The sequence below is a fragment of the Lathyrus oleraceus genome, chromosome 6 (assembly GCF_024323335.1).
Source record: "Lathyrus oleraceus cultivar Zhongwan6 chromosome 6, CAAS_Psat_ZW6_1.0, whole genome shotgun sequence".
In the NCBI taxonomy this organism is placed as follows: Eukaryota; Viridiplantae; Streptophyta; class Magnoliopsida; order Fabales; family Fabaceae; genus Lathyrus; species Lathyrus oleraceus.
The window spans coordinates 178760108-178778506 of record NC_066584.1 but is presented as its reverse complement, the minus strand read 5'-3'; positions in this window follow the sequence as shown (position 1 = coordinate 178778506).

Genomic DNA, 18399 nt, shown 5'->3' with positions numbered 1-18399 from the left:
ATATGTTACCACGAACTACGGAGTTTTGATCCCTCATTTTTATGTTGGTACATAGGCATAAGACCAAAGGTCTTGTCAAAGACAAAAAAATATAATCAATGAATTATTTCCTCATCCCCCACTCTATATTTTATCAAACATCATTTTGACCAAATCATTTGCACACAAAAAAGGGCTCCATAGGAGTACCTATGACACTTTAGGTGCTAACACCTTCACTTTATGTAACTAACACCCTTACCCGTAATCTCTGAAATTTTATTAGTTTTGATTTGAAAACTTCTTATCTTCAGGTTTTGTTCGTACTTTTCCCTTTTCCTTTGGAAATAATAAAAGCGCGGTGGAGACTCTGGTTTTATTGACGTGGAGTTTATCCATAACTTGGTAGTCATGAATTTACTGCTACAACAGGAAACTAAAGAGAAGGCCAGGAGGGAAGTTACAGAGAAGGCTAGACAAGAAGCTGAAGAGAAGGCCAGGAAGGAAGATGAGGAAAAAGTTTCCACTGAAGCTACCGCTACAGAAGCCGAGGCTAAAGCTAAAGCTGGCACTGAAGAGGCTGCTCACCTAGCTGCAGAAGAAGCTGCAAAGACTTCTGAAGTTGCTCTGACTCGAGGTGAGTCATCAACATATGATATCACACCTCTGGTATTGAAGACTCTGGAAGAACTTCAAAAGGAACATCAACTGGTGAGAGCCAGACTCGACCAGCAAGATTCAGTCAACTCTAACATTCAAAACCTTCTTACCCAGCTACTTCATAGGATCCCTCCTTCTCCAAACCCTTAGGCACCCTAGGCTATTATGTTTTGTATTTTTTTGCTCCAAGTTTTTTTTGCCTCCGAGGCTTTCTTCTTCTATGTATTTCTTAGAACTTATCTAATGAAATTTTGGTTTCTCTATATGTTTTTCTCGTACTTTTATTTGTTCTTTTTTAGTCTGACAAAAAGGGGGAGAAATAAATAAACAGCCTTCTGATGAAATAAATATCTAACTCTCATAACGCACTGCTTACATTCTAACACTTTGAATGAATTGCACAGTCTAAGTGTTCTTACAAGATGTATTTGAACAAGGAAAATTGAATCAACTCTCTAAGTATCAGAATCAGGGGGAGTTTGCAAATCTCATGGGGAGTCATATTGTATCTGACTCTGATTCATTTTCCTCCCTATCTTGTGAAGTATCATTGTGTCATCAATAGTCTGAAATTTTTGTCATCATCAAAAAGGGGGAGATTGTTAGAACAAGGTTTTGGTTCTGCAATATATCTCTAAGTTTTTATGATAACAAAGAATGAAACAATTTGGTACCCTAATAAAATTCTCTAAGTGTGCATGATTCTAAGGTAAAATGAATTTGATGAAACAATATTTGGCATCAAACAAAGTCCAGAAAAGCTTATCCAGAAATGAAGAAATCATATCTGACGTTGAACACAAGCATGTCCAAGAGAATCACATACGAATCTGAAGACTCTGAAGATTGTAAATCCAAATACTTTGTAGAATGTACATCTGTAGACTCTGAAGACACTCTATCTGAAGACCAATCAAAGAACTATGTGAAGAAGACTTAACAAATAACTATCTGAAGAATACAAGATATGCGCAAAGACTCTGAACTCAGCTCACTCTGATTCACATCCATCAGATCATTTGACTCATCAAAATCAGAATCTTAATCAAGAAGTATTCTAAGTATGATATATATATATATATATATATATATATATATATATATATATATATATATATATATATGGACAGTATTGACTATACTCCAAGCCTGTTATGGAAAGGACAAGAAAAATTAATATCATTAAGTCTCATTATTGGCTAGATATCATCATCAAAATTGTTTCCAACGGTATCATCTCCGAGCATTATATAAAGGCCTCACTATCATCATACATAAAAAAATGAAGCTAACACACAAGAATTCTACAATACACCTTGAACCATATACTAAATACTTGTTATTGTATAATTCAATAATCATACACGAGTTGTTGCTCATAGTGTGATCATTGATCATATGCGTTTCACTGTGTTCATATTGCTTATCTAGAAGCCCCAAACACTCTCTTGTACTTCTCAACAATTATTGTAATTCCTCAAGTGACATGTGAAGTTTGTAAACTTGAGAGGACTAAGAGGGTATTGAACTCTTAGATGACTATTGTAATCTTTCTAGATTATTAGATTAAGTCCTTATGGAAGGCAAAATCACCTTGGCCAGATGGACTGGAGTAGCTTTAACTTTCAAGCAAACCAGGATAAAGTTCCGCGTTGTTTGTTTTTATCTTTGTATGTGTAGTGTCTCAATAGTTTTCATTTCCAGTCAAACTAATTTAAACCCCCTTTTTTGTTTTTCTCTACCTTCAATACCCTCCAAGGCTCTATCAATATGGGGGCAAACCATTGAAAGGCTTGATCAGAAGAGACTACTTCAAAAGAATAGTTTATTAGGGGGAAATTATTCCAATGGCCAATTAGTCAAGGACGAATCTCTCCAAGGCTAATACTACGACATACTATCTCAAGTGCATGGTATGGATAAGTTGCTTCAAATTCATATTGAGGCGAGTTTCTTCAAAGACCCAACAAGCTAGGGGAATTATAGGATACTACAGGGAAAATCTTTCTCAATACTTTCAAGATGCACATACAAGCTTTGCCATACATAAACAATCGTCAAGTTAGAAACGAGTATCGGGAAGTCATATTGACATAATACTCTACCACCTTTTGACAAACAACCTTGTTACACAAGAAACCTCTCTAAGTCTTAACCATTCCATTACTCACCATAGGGGAACCAGTTAAAAGCATTCAAATCATCACATGAATCATCATCATGCAAAAATCATGTCGCTTCACTCTAGCATCTAATCATGCATATCATCTCATTCATTTAGCACATTCCCAGAACATGAATCCGACATCCTACAAAAAGCCCAACCTCGCTTAACATCTCAAAAGGATCAAAGCCTAACATTCATAATCAAAGAGCTCGACCTCACCGAACGTTTCAAAAAGCCCAAGCCCATCCTCAATAACAAACTCCAAAACTCAGCCTTCAAAATCCACTTCTCAAAGGTCCCGCTTAACGCTTCCATTAAAGAAACTAAGTCATATTTTTCATCTGTGAACAGATTATCCACGACATTGCATTCATGCTGAAGGAGAATTGTCATCCAAGGCACAGCGGAATTTAAAAATTTGTCCATTTAGTGATCCTTACGAATGGGCATGATCAGTGATAGAATCGTTACCTCTTGTGGTGATCACGAAAGTTGAACGATGACAACGTCTCTACTCAGTCCACACGAACGGATTCCTTCAATCTCAGTGCTAGCTACTACGAATGAAGGCTTTGATTGAGAGAGAGAGAAACGGAATGCAAGAGTGACAATGCTTCTACCCAAGGGTTCTATTTATAGAACCACTTGTGTGGGCTTCAAGCTAAAAAGCCCACTTAAGTGTATTTTGGCCCATATCTTATAATATGCCCAAAATCACTTAAGCGTGTGGTACCTTACCATATTTCGTATTCCACTTAAATGCACCGTACGTTACGGTGTTCCTTAGTTACTCTATTTCTCATCAATCCTTGCTTTGTGTGTGACCCTGTAGGTTTTCGCGACGTTGGCAATTATATTGAATCACGCATTTAACATAATAAACAGTGAGCGGTATCTAGCAACACATCACTGCTACACAAGACACGAAAATGTCATGTGATCTGACAAATCCTTCTGTGATAATAATTATGTGTATAATTATCCTTTTGCCCTTATGTCTATATTGAACACAAGGCATAGACCGTGTCATCCTTTTCCAGTTCAATATTGGGCCCATAGACATTTATCCTGTTACGCAGGATGGGCAAATTCCATCTAGGTCACTCATGTCCCTTAGCATGCTTCGTGGAGTACCCATCAACTGTCTTTATGGTTATCCAGTTACGGACAATGTTGGATCAGCAATAAAGCACTCGACTCTACATCTAGGGTCCATAGTGGTTTCAGGTCGAAGAGTGGTATACACCATTATCACCATGAGAATAACTTATGACACTTTGCATAACATTCTATATAGTATTCTCATAGCGGGTCAATCCAGTATGAATATTACTCTTAATATTCATACCTATGTTTAAGACTTGATAACTCTTTATCCATGATCCATGAGACGTGATCATCAGTCTACAAACATAATAGTCTTCATGCTTTAATGTTATCCCACTTCACAATAAAGCTTGACTACGGATACTTTAAGAATAGTGTCCTTATGTTTAATGTGATCTCATGATTAAGTCATACTTGATACATTAAACGGACTATCTATTCCAAGGACTTTATTAAACAAACATAATAAAGAAAAATGCCTTTTATTATTAATAAATAATTCGATACAAGTACCAAAAGTATTGGCCTCTAGGGCTTACACCAACACATGCATCATATCATGCGTAACATATCCATGAATATGGAGCATTACACCATACAAACTCTAAGCATGCATACATGACATAGCATAACATGCATACATAACATAGATATGTAGCATAGGCCGAGACTCAGGACTCATCATAAGAGTGTGGATCAGTCCTTAGCTAAATTGGCAATAGATTTTTGTCCAAGCTTCTCCCTAGCCCCTTTCTCGTTGTACATCTTAGTAAGTCGATCTTAAGGACAATTCCCCAGCAAGTATCCTTGGAACTCATTTTCCAAGCAGAAAATACTTAGCAACATTATCCCCGGTATGCCCTAATGGTATACAATTCCTTCACCAGATCCTTGCAAGGATTTCTTAGGACTTTCCTCGACACTTAGGCTCCTTAGGGAACCTTGCCTGGAAGCCTATTCCCCAATAAACAGTCATATTACGTGACACCAGTATTCTCCAATAGAGATATTGAGTTCTTCTATCAATCTCCTTTTTACTCTGTTGTTCTCAGAGAACTCCCCAGCATAAGTTCTTGCTCTAGTATTATCCATGATAATATCCTACTTATTGTTCTTACACCACTGTTCACTTCGGTTCTTACACCATTGTCATTCAGTCACTTCGGTTATTACATCATTGTCATTCAGTCTCTTTGGTTCTTACACCGTTGTCATCAAGTCACTTTGGTTCTTACACCGTTTGTTTTTTCACTTCGGTTCTTACACCGTTTGTCATCTTGTTTTACGGTTCTTATACTACTGTTATTTCCTTCAGATTTTTCGATTCTTACATAAATTTTCTTACCAATAATGAGTTACTGGTTCTTATACCGATGATGATCGAGGTACAATCCCCATCTATACTAGGACAATTCCCCAAGTAGGAATGCTTATTAGTCTTCCCCAGTAATTAACATCTCCATAAAGCCTTTTCAATAAAGGACTTCCCCAGAAAACTCACTCACCGTGAGTCGTCAAAGGAATATATCCAGTAGTCTGTCATCTTGAATGATCATTATCAACTATTAAACGGGTCTTCACCTCTCACATCTCCAGCTTATTAACATATCCACACACGAGACACATTCCATATAATAGGTTTGTTAAGGGATTTTACTAAGGGATTTTATCAAAGGAGTTTTATCAAAGGGGTTCAATCAAGGGGTTTTCATCAGAGCATTATCCAAAAAGGGTTCACCGGGGTTTTACTAAGAAATTTCAACAAAGTGTTTTTATCAAGGGGTTTCATCATGAATTTATCAAAGGATTTCACTAGAATTTTCTATCAAAGGGTTCCACCAGAATTTTATCAAGGGATTTTATCAAAAGGGTTTTGTCAAGGGATTTTATCAAAAGGGTTTACCAGGAATGTCATCGAAAGATTCCATCAAGGGGTTCTGCCAGAATTTTACCAAGGAGTTTCATCCAGAGTGATCGGGTTATCACCAGAGTCCTACCAAAATTCCAAAATGATCATAGGAATTACAACAACTGGAGGATCGTCAGAGTCTTGCCAAATTTCCAAAATAATCGGATGATCATATGAATTGCAATGACCGGAGGATCGTCAGAGTCCTACCTAGATTCCGTCAAGTATGATCAAAGTATCATAGGAATTACAACGAACAGAGGATCGTCTGAGTCCTTCCTAAATTCCGTCAAGTATGATCGGAGTATCATATGAATTATAACGACCGGAGGATCGTTAGAGTCCCACCTATATTCTATCAAGTATGATTGGAGGATCATTGTAATCGTACACAGGTTTCACCAAGAAGGGTTGAAACTTATCAAGTCTCAAGGGTTCTACTAGGATTCTATCTAAGGTTTCACTAGGGTTCTATCGAGGGAGTTTCATCAGAGTTCCACCAAGGGTTTCACTAGGATTTTATCGAGAGTTTCAGCAAAGTAGTTCCATCAAGGGTTTTACTAGGGTCTCATCTAAGGATTTTCACGAGGGTTCCACCAGGGTTTCATCGAGAGTTTTTTCGAAAGGGTTCTACCAAGGTTTCATCAGGGTTCCACTAAGGGTATCATCCGGGTTCCACCAGATTGGTTATGTGAAATTCACAGGGGTCCCACCTAAGGTTGGTTTGAGTGCCAATAGAGTACCTGAGTCATCTACTTCCTTACCCCGTGGACAAAATTAGGGTTCCTCTTTATTTTTAGTCACCTTTCACCACGAGAAGATGAAGACTCACCGTCATCATCATCTCAGTTTAAAGTTTATTAACACAAGGGCAATTGTCGTACCTTAAAAATTTCCCACCCTTCATATATTTTCAAGTGCTACATTATTTCGAATAAATGAAAAGGCACAATTGGTAGAAGAGCATGTGTAAGGAGTTACGAATATGAGGTCTTGAGTTCAATGCATCACAATCATCCGTATATATTACTTTTTAAATGTTTAAAATAAAAGTCAAACCTTTTAAATAAATTAGTGGTTGTGATTAACTGACAGTGTAAAAAATCTTTACACTATCGGTGTATATTAATTAAATTCTTTTATTAATTATTATTTTATACATAATAAAAAGGGGCAAAAAATACATGCATTATGATTACTATTATAAAAGATGAAAAAGAGTAAAAAAAAGATTTTAATTTTTTTTAAAATTTAATTTTAGTTTTTATTTCATTTTTAATTTTAATTTTCAATTTTTATTTTTATTTTTTTATGTTTTACCTTATTTTGATAATTATTTTCTTAAAGATCATTAAAATTCAAATATTTCTTTCTGTTGCACAAAATCACTGAGTTGCATATAATTTGGTTAGAAATCATTAGCATTAATATTGGTATTGATTAATTGATTTAATTTTATAATTAATTTTTAAAGTGATTTTTGTATATAAATAATACACATTCTTACAGCACAAGGGGGACAACTAACCATCCCAACAATCCACAATCCACAATCCATAAACATAATCCATAACCATCTTCCTTACTCCAACTCCATCCTTCTTTTCATACATTTCAAACTCCCCATTAACATGAGGTCATCATAAACAAACCAAGCCTGCAATATATCAGTCAAACTCTCTTCCTAACACAAAACAATATTTTTCCAAAAAAATATTCAAACAAACCATCATCAATAAATAATAAGAGGAAGTCTCTTTACAGAAACCGTAAATCCGGTGCTTAGCTCATCACACCTCCATCAAACGACCACTGTCGTCGGATCCACCGCAATACCGCAACCGCCACTGAGAATCAATCACAACCGCTTTGACACTACACATCATCGAGACGCCGCCAATAGCACCAGTTGACGCTTCTTTTGCACTCAGATCCGAACCTGTTCCGCGTAGCAAGCTCGTGTCATTGCGTCACTTTGATTTCGGTAACTCGCACTCTTCTCTATTTCCGTTGGATGATTGCTTTAATTTATGTTATCACTTGTATGATTGTTATGGTTATATTTCAATTGTGTGCTATGAATCTATGTATCTATGTGAATTTGTTTAAAAAAGGAAAAATAGTTTGAGAGGTAGAGAGCATTGAAAGTAAGATCGAATGAGGGAGATTAAACAAAGTAAATCTGAAATAAAACTTCCTCGGTTTAACTATGTGTTTTTTTAAAAAAGAATTATATTAATTAAAATAAGAACACATGTCATGATGTCATTGGATGATATATTAAACTTTGAAAAAAAATCATTTGGTTAAGCTCTTAATTTTTGATCTCTTTATTAAAGAGAGAAAAAACGTGCGTTGATTTCTTTCTTTTTTATTTATTTTTAATTTTAATATTTTTATTTACTTATCATTATTTAGATAGTATTATATAATAAAAAGAGTAAGGCTAATTTGTGTCCCAACGACACATATTAAAAATCTTACAAATGAAAAATTTGTATTGAAAAAAATAATAAAAATATTGATTATAAAATTGTATTAAATTTAACGCAAAATTTCTAATAATTTTTTATTATATTTATCTCTTATGCCTTTGGGGCACACGTTAACATTACGACACGTTAACATTACGAGCCTTAGACCCATGTCTAACTTGATGCCACACCCCATTTTTTTTACACTTCTTCTATTCTTTTATTTATTTATTCATTAATAGATTGGAATTTTATTATTATCAATTAAAGAAACAAAAAAACCCTCATTTATCCTCACAAAAATACTTTTTTACACATAGGTAAAAAAAAAATACAAAAACCCTTCATTTGATCAAAAACCAAAAATAATTTTCTCTTTAGCTTATTATCATCAAATTATCAAAAATTATCTTTTCCACAAATTTTAAAAAACAAGTCTCCTATTTTCCCTAATATATCTTATCAAATTTAATTAAGTTATTTAGATATTTAATCTAGTTTAATATAAAATACAAAATAAATCAAATCAAATATGTTAAAAATACTAAAAATTATATCTTACTTTATTTGACACTAAAAATATTTCTTTTTCATGTAAGTTCATAAAAAAACCAATAATAAATAAAAAAACACTAAAATTAAATAAATAATTAAACGTCTTGCATTTTATTACTAATTAGAATAATATTAGGATACTTTGAGGATATTTGGATAGTTAGAAGATTAATTATTTAATTAGGGTAATTAGGGTTAATAATGTAATTATAATAATTAGGATAATTAGGTTTGTTCAATTAGCATAATTTTATTTACAGTAATCATTTAGTAATTAGTTATATTTTTATAATCAACAAAAAAATAATAAAAAAAGAAACAAAAAATATTATTAATTAGGGATTATTAATTAATTAAGGAATATTAATTAAATAAGGAATATTAATTAATTTGGGAATTAGGAGTAACCTTTGGGATAATGAGATCACTTCTTAGGATAAGTTAAAGGTTGATTACTCTAATTAAGGATAATAATTAGGGTTAAGGGATAAAATATATTATCAATCTTTATAACTAATTGATTTAATAATTTTCTCGTTTAATATAAAATAACATATATTTAATCAATTCGGGATTAATAAAATGGGGAATTTGGGTTAATTGAATATAAATTTTTGGGGATAAATATGAGATTAAATCCTAGGGCTTTAAGTGATAAAAGCAAGGGATAAATGAAGGGATATGTCATATAAATATATAATAATTATTTTTAATAATAAATTAAGTATTATATTTTTTTTGTAATCAATAATGGGGATAATCATGGGACGAATCTCTACGGAAATTTTAGGGTTTCAGGGATAAAGAAATTAGGGATAAGGAATATAATACTTGGGTTTATAAAATTAACCTTTTCATATTTTTATTAAATAAATATATAATATCATTGTTAATTTATTTTCTTAAATAAATTAATTATTATATATTTGCAATCAATCAAATGGGATAAAACGAATCTAACACACCTCAAATCATAAGTCATCTGTCCTAATGCATTGGTACATTTTTTTAAAATCAATTATTTCTCCCTCCCCGGTGCGTGAGAACTTTTCAAGGGATAAAAATAACAAACAAACAAATATTTTCTACAAGAACTACGATGCTCTGATCCTTCATCCAAAATGGAGGTACGTAGGCATAGAGTTGTAAACTCGAATGGGTATAATAATCAAAAACATTTTTGGGTCTCCTTTTGTAATTGATTTTTCTTTTCTCAATATTCAAATATCTCATTTTTGGGTCTCTTTTTTATTAATTAATCAATTTTCTTTTCAATAATAAATAATATTTTGTAAATAAATAAATCAAGCGATTAATAAATAATATAAGCAAACATTTTTAGGCAAACACACTAACCCTAGAATAAGAGGAAGATCCCATTGAGTACAATGGAGGTAAGGGGTGCCTAGTACCTTCCCCTTACTTAATTGACTCCCGAACCTAGCATTTCACCCTTAGTTATTAGGTTTCCTCATTATTTTCCTATTCCTTAGGAACGAATAAAGGATTGTGGCGACTCTATCAATTTCCAGCCGCGACACTTACAATGAGACCATTTACTTTATTGTTGGTTACTTTGCATACCTATTGCACCACACAATTTCATAATCAAATAAATAAACCTTTGATCCAATGTCAAGCGGTATTTTCAGAATAAAATTTAAAATAGAATAAAAACTACGATTAGTATTGTGCGCCACGAGTCTTAAGTGGTGGAGAATGATTAAGAATGGAACTTTCCTACCCTTACTCTGATTATTTCGGATGCAAGACGCTTGACTTGTTATCTAGAATATTCACCTCTACCCATAGACTTTAGTGCAATCTAATCATAAACTATTTTCATAAATCCTTATTCAAGGTAAAAACAATACAACCCATCAAACCTCATTTGTGCCTTAAGGCACCATCCCGAAAACCCTTTTTTCAAAGGTAAAATCAACCAACACACAAACATTTTCTACTCAAAACTATGGAGCTCTGATTCCTCATCACCCGATGAGTGATACGTACGCACAAGGGCCCAAATCCTTGGCGAACACAATAAATAATAACTCTCAGAGTCCAATTACTTTTTGTACACTCTTTTGAAAATAAAATAATAAACATGATAAATACCCACATACGTAAACAACCCAAATGGTTCCCATGGAGTACCATGGACGTGATGGGTGCTAATACCTTCCCCTTACGTAACCGACTTCCGAACCCAAATCTCGGTTGTGAGACCGATTCCTTATCTTTGCACTACCCGTGTGTACCCTCTTCTTCTTCGAGGGTTTTATCGACTATTTCCCCTCGCCTCTCCCGTAGAGGCAATCCAGATAAAATTTGGTTGTGAATCTTCTGATTTTGCCCTTTTCTCCAAGAGAGGGGCATTCTTTAGTCCGTAGTCTTGGTTTAAACGCTCCGAGGAGAATTCCTCGCGGTAGCGGAAACTGGCGACTTTGCTGGGGATCAAACCCAAAATCTCTGGTTTCCCTAAGCAAGTTTATCCTAGTTTGGGTTGTTTTCTCTTTTGCGTGCTTGGGGGTTTATCCGTTTATTTATTTTTCTGTGTATATATTGCCTTTTATTACTAACCTATGTATATTTTTCTTTAATGGTCCAAAACCTTGGCTCTGTGACGAAGAAAAAAAAGGGTTACAATGATGATTGCAATGAAAACCTTGTGTGAAAGATTCTTCACCCGAGTCTGAGAGTTTGCTTGGGATATGAGAGATTGAGTAGTATGGGTCCCCTGGGAGCTTTCCTCGTGTAGGTTCATATGAGAACCTCATTTAGTGGTAGACATTCTTAGAGGTATTGATGACCGTCGTGCTTTCGGCGTAAGCATCCTTATCTTCATTAGAGTTCGTGACCCTAAGACCCCCTTTTTAGAACATTTAACCTTGGTTAGCCTAGACCGATGGTCGTGTAGTATAGGTCCCCGGGGAGCTTTCCTCGCGAGGGTCGATATGAAGATCTCACTTAGAGTAGATTTCCTTGATGGAGCTGTCACATGGCAAGTAAATTGACATAAGCGGCAGACAGTCAAGGGAGTCCATGACTCTAAGGGCAGTGTCTTACACCCAATTTCTCAAAATCCCTAGATCATGTAAAGTGAGAACCCTAGTTTAAAAATCATTTTTCATTAAACCTCATACTTCGTCACAATGGTCCTAGACTCTTAACCCCGTGCCTAAATGTTCCATGGAAACTAATAATAACTCGTTCATCTATTCATGAATTCATACATCATAAATTAATAAGCAAAGCTCTTAAGCATTTTGTTTGTTTAAACACATAATTACAAGACTTTTTACCAACACAATCATGGATCCTTCAGTAAGGAAAAGCACCTCCACTTTTAGATATAAGAGCATGGATGTCGACACTCTGAAGGTCCTTTTCTCTAGTGTAGTATCCTTCAAGGACAATAAATTCAGAGCCACCTTTGGTAACATCATTTATCTCCTAGCAAAAAAGGTTGACTATGGTACAATCACTACTTTGGCCCAACATTATGACGTACCTCTAAGATGCTTCACCTTCCCAGACTTTCAAATTTCCCCAACTCTAGAAGATATTAAGAGGTTTCTCAACCGACCGATAAAGGAATACAACCCTTTCCCCAAGTTAGAGGAAGGATTTTTCCTGTCTGAGCTCTCTACCATCTTGGGTATGAACGCCAACAAAATGGTAGCTAATTGGGGATCTAAAGGTGTCGTAAAGGGTTTAACTTAGAAATTCCTCGAAGCCCATGCTTGGGAGATGATTAAGGAAGAAAGACCAGATTTCGCTAGCGCAACATTAACATTTTTTATTCATGTAATTGTTCTATTCCCTAATATAGACAAATTTGTGGATCATTTGATGGTGGAAGTCTTCCTAACTTATAACCCGGTGCCATCTCTGATCAACGACTTCTATCATACCTTCCATATAAGGCATGAAAAAAAGGAGGGACCTTTCTCTGTTGCGCTCCCCTGCTGCACTTATGGATGCGGGGTCGTATGCCTCAACGTGGAACCTTCGCTTATAGCAACCTATCATGGCCCCAAAAGTTTGCATCTCTCTCCACCAATTTAATTCTTTGGTATAAGAGAGAATAGGAAATAAAGGATGTCATTGTAAGATATGAAGGATTCCTGAATGTCCGTTTAATAGGAACACAAGGTTGTATCAACTACAACCCCATACTCCTTAAGAGGTAGTTGGGATACACCATGTTGAGTCCTCCTAAGGATTGAGACCTCATACCTTTCATCGTCAATACCGTGGATCCACTCGATTCAAACGTGAAGAGAGTGTGAAGAGCTTGGACAAGTATAATATGGATTGACCAAGATTGGGGCAAGAAGAACATCCTAGCAAAGGAACCCTACTTTGTGTGGATAAAAGAAAGGGCTAGGGTTGTCAAGATGCCTTTCCTTTTTGACTCTTCATCATTTTCGTTGGTGCATGAACCCGATCCTCTTCTACAAGAATACATGGACAAGCTTACCAACAAAATACAAGAGCCTGAGTTGGAAAACACTCAATTAAGAGTCCAACTCAACCGTGCCAAGGAACGTAACCAAACCTTGGAAGACAAAGGTAAGCTAGTTTATGAGAAGTTCGCGGTCAACAAGAAGAGACTAAGGGAAGTATAAGGCCAAAGAGTTTGGGTTGGTGGTGCTCTACTAGGAGCCAATTCTAAGCTAGACGCTCGCCCAATGCCTCCTCATAACAAATCAACCATGGTAGAGATGAACATCCGTGGACGAACTGAAAACTCTACCCGTTGGGATAAAGAACGTGTTGATGAAGAATAATGCATTTCCAGTGTGTATTACAACCTGTGAAAATTGTCCGATTAACCCATAATAGTGCAGAATTTTGAGGTCTACCATACAAAAGTTGATGGACTAAGGGATCTTGTTGATAGATCGCCCAACCAGAATTGAATAAGTATCCACTCTTGAGATCCCGTATGACGAAGTTTTACCATTATAAATACCATATGATCTCTCTCAGATGACCCTCTCCGCAAACCCTATTACTCCTACGGTGATAACAATATCGACGTCATTTCCCTACAATGACACGAAAGCAATTTCGTGGGTGTACGACTAAGCAGTCTATATCCATGGGCAGAGGATGCAAGAGAAGCCCATGACGTTTGATGAACCGGTAGTGAGTATAGCCGGTACCAGTGGGGTTACCCGAAGTAGAAGAATCTTTGCTCCCAGATCTCCCCCAGTTGACAATAGTGGCCCTTCAGCCCAGGCAAAAAGAAAACAGATCGAAAACACCTAGCAAAGGCAAGATTCTCTACCTACCAATGAGGTAGACAGATTCTTGCGCATCATTAGGAGAAGTGACTACGGGGTGGTTGACCAACTCAACCAAACTCCGCCCAAAATCTCTATGTTGTCTTTTCTAATGTGCTATGAAGCACATCGTGATGCCTTGGTTAAATTCCTGAAAGCTGCTCACGTGTCGCAAGAGATTTTCGTTTTCCATTTTGAGGGAGTGGTAAATAACATAGCTACCATCCTGAGTATGGGTTTTAGTGATGAAGAACTCCCCTCCGAAGGAAGAAATTATAACAAGGCTTTACACATCTCCGTTGAATGTGTAGACATTATGTTGTCAAGAGTCTTAGTGGATACTGGATCATCTCTCAATGTGTTGTGTAAAAGTTCTCTTTCAAAATTAACTATTGAGGGACTTATTATAAAGCCAAGCGAGCTAGTGGTAAAGGCGTTTGACAGGTCAAGGCGAACAGTAATTGGTGAAGTAGATCTTCCCACCAAAACCGGGCCCCATACTTTCTTCTAGACTTTCTTCATGATAGACATATATCCAGCCTACAGTTGTTTGCTAGGACGACCATGGATACATGAGGCCGGAGCTATTACTTCAACACTCAATCAAAGGCTGAGATTTCTGGTTAGCAACAAGATAGTAGTTATAGAGGGAGAAGAAAATATCATGGTTAGCCACTTGGCATCATTATGGTATATAGAAGGAAAGGGAGAAGTTAAGGAAATCCCATTTCAATCCTTTGAGATTGTCAATGTTGAAATGGTTGGCCCTATAAGGGAAGTAAAAACTGTTGAATTTCCAATGGCCTCCCTGAAAGATGCTCAGACCATCATCAGAAGTGGACACCTCGAAGGTTGGGGAAGGATGCTGGAACTACCGGTCAACAAGGATCACTCTGGATTGGGATACAACTCCCAAGAATTGAAGAAGCAAACACGGATTGCTTTAGAGGGGCAAGTACTCCCCCAATCAAATTTCTTTTCAAGCGCTGGGCACCTTGTGGATGGCTATATCTGTGCTTTAGAAAAGGATGGTGAAGTTAAAGAGGAAGGATTGATCTATAAGAAAACTGAAGGAAGAGGAGCAACCAATTGGACTGTGTTCGAGTTACCCGAAGTAACGATGTTGGAGAAGTAATTTCCCTGTTCTTTTGTTTTCCCTTAAAAATATCTAAGAACCCATGTCGTGCCCAAGGCATGGGGGAATAATTTGTAGGGCCTCCATCAAATTTCCCTTTTTTTATCAATTAAAGAAAATTATCACGTTTCACATTCAAATTTGTTGGTTCTAAGTGTTGGCAGCAATTTTGGTAAAACAAAGAGTGTTCACAAGATGTTGTGTGTGATGTCTTAACATAAGATATCCTATGTACTGCTGGAGTTCAAGAACATAATTATGCAGCATTGTTTCAGAATGTCATACACAATGTCATGGCATCTGATAATGTGTACCTGCTGGAGTTTAAATGGAAAACATAATTATGCAGGATTGTTTCAGAATGTCATACACGATGTCATGACATCTGATATTATGTACCTGCTGGAAATTATAAAAGGAATTATGAAATTGTGCAGGATTGTTCCAGGATGTCAGACCCGATGTCATGACATCCTGTACACAGAACATTCAGTATGAATGTCTGGTGTTATGTGATTGCACATTTAATGGCAATCTATGTATGATTGAAGATCTGATTTGCAGGCGCATTCAATCATTGATTAGAACCTGATTTACTTATTTTCCAAGGAGATCTAACAAGCTGTTATGAGAAGATTTAATTGGAAAATAGTTTTAGGGTTTTCAAGATGTCCAAGCCCAGCTGAAAGCTTCTATAAAAAGGGACTTGGAAAACCTGATTTAACACACAACCAATACTGAGCAAAATATTGAGAGAGAGCTAGGGTTTGTGTCTTGTTTTGTCGTGAGACTTGGAAGCCATTCAAGTCATCCTTAGATGATTGAATTGGTCTGATTTATGGTTGTGATTTGTCACTCTAAAGCTTGTTGTAAGCAAAAGTGTGTGTCTACTTGATCAAGGCTGTTAAGCAAGATCAAGTGTGTGTCTACTTGATTGAAATTATGAAGTAAAATCAAGTGTGTGTTATTGAAAAGTGTTTTCTTTTCACAAGGAATTGTTGTTTAAAATCACAGGTGTGATTGAGGGGGAGTGAGTGGGTTATAATATCTAAGAGTGCTTAGGTAGAAATTGCACGGGTAGAGATTAGGTGAAAAAGACTGTAACTTGTTGAAGTGCACGGAGAGTCTTTGAACTGATTCTATTTAGTGGATTTCCTTCCTGGCTTGGTAGCCCCCAGACGTAGGTGAGTTGCATTGAACTGGGTTAACAATTGCTTGTGTCTTTTGCATTACCATTATGTATCTTTATCTTGTTTGTGTTACTCAGATATTAGTGTCGTGACATTACCTTCGACATCTCATATCTGATACCAGAATTTCAATTGGTATCAGAGCAGGCATCCTGCTCTGGTTCTGGGTGAGATCTAGGGACAATACTTTTTGGTACAATGGAGAGAGATGGAGGATCTGTTCACAGGCCACCAATTTTGGATGGATCTAACTATGACTATTGGAAACCTCGAATGGTAGCCTTCCTAAAATCTATTGATAACAAGGCTTGGAAGGTTGTGTTAACAGGCTGGCTACATCTTGTAATTACTAAAGAAGGAGAAGCCACAACTGATAAGAAACCTGAAGAACAATGGTCCAAGGAGGAGGATGATCTAGCCCTTGGAAATTCTAAAGCATTGAATGCAATATTCAATGGAGTAGACAAGAATATTTTCAGGTTAGTAAACAACTGTGAAGTGACTAAAGATGCTTGTGACATTCTCAAGACCACTCATGAAGGCACCTCTAGAGTAAAGATGTCTAGACTACAGCTGCTCACCTCCAAGTTTGAAAATTTAAGGATGAAAGAAGATGCAAATATTCATGAATTTCATATGAGTATCCTTGAAATTGCTAATGCCTCAGGAGCCCTAGGAGAAAAGATGTCAGATGAAAAACTGGTAAGAAAAATACTCAGGTCACTCCCTAAGAGATTTGCTATGAAGGTGACTGCCATAGAAGAGTCTCAAGACATCTCCAACATGAGGGTTGATGAGCTAATTGGTTCCCTCCAAACATTTGAGATGGGATTGAATGATGGTTCTGAAAAGAAAACCAAAAGCATGACCTTCATGTCAAACACAAAAGAGGAAAATAGTCAGGATGGTGATGAAGATTTGGCCAATGAAGTAGCAATGTTGGGAAGACAGTTCAGCAGATTGTTGAAAAAGATGGATGTAAGATTTAAGGCTAATGTCAAGAACATCTCATCTGACATCAGTAAATCCAACAATGCTGGAAGAAGAGCAAAGTCAGATGATAAGCCCAAAGAAGGAAAAGAAGTACAGTGCTATGAATGTGATGGGTATGGACATATTAGAACTGAATGTGGAACCTACCTCAAGAAGCAGAAGATGAGTCTTGTTGCCACTTGTTCTGATGAGAGTGAAACAGAAGAATCTGCAAATCTGGTAACTGCCTTTACTGGGAGATGGGGTTCTGATGAAGACTCAAGTGATGATGAAGTAACCTTTGAAGAGTTGGCCACTACCTACAAAAAGCTGTGTCACAAAAGTGTAGAGTTGTGTAAACAGGTTGAAAGCCAGAAAAAGGAAATAACTCAACTTGAGAATGAGAAGGTAGAACACTTGGAAACCATCTCCAAATTAAAAACAGAAGCAGTGGTTCTGAATACCAAGCTAGATGAAAGTCAACAAGTTGAAAGCCAGAAGATAGTACAGCTGGAGAATGAGAAGGCAGACCTTGTGGAAACCATCTCCAAGTTAAAAACTGAAGCTATGTTCTTAAATTCTAAACTAGAAGAGAAGACAAAGTATGTAAGGATGTTAAGCAATGGATCTGACTCCTTAGACAAGATTCTCCAAACTGGACAAATAACAAGAGACAAATCTGGAATTGGGTATAATGAATCTAAGCCTGAGAGCAGTTACACTGGTTGCAAACCTCAAGCCAAACCTAAGTGCAGCCATAGTAAAAGCAAACCTATGATGTCACATCATATGTCACAACATCAGAGGAGAAGACAGCAGAAAGGGAAACACCAAAGATGGAGATGCCATTACTGTGGGAAATTTGGTCACCTGAAGCCCTTCTGCTATAAGCTATATGGTTATCCTAGCCCTGTTCATCATCAGACTCACTATCAACCCAGACCCAAACAACACATG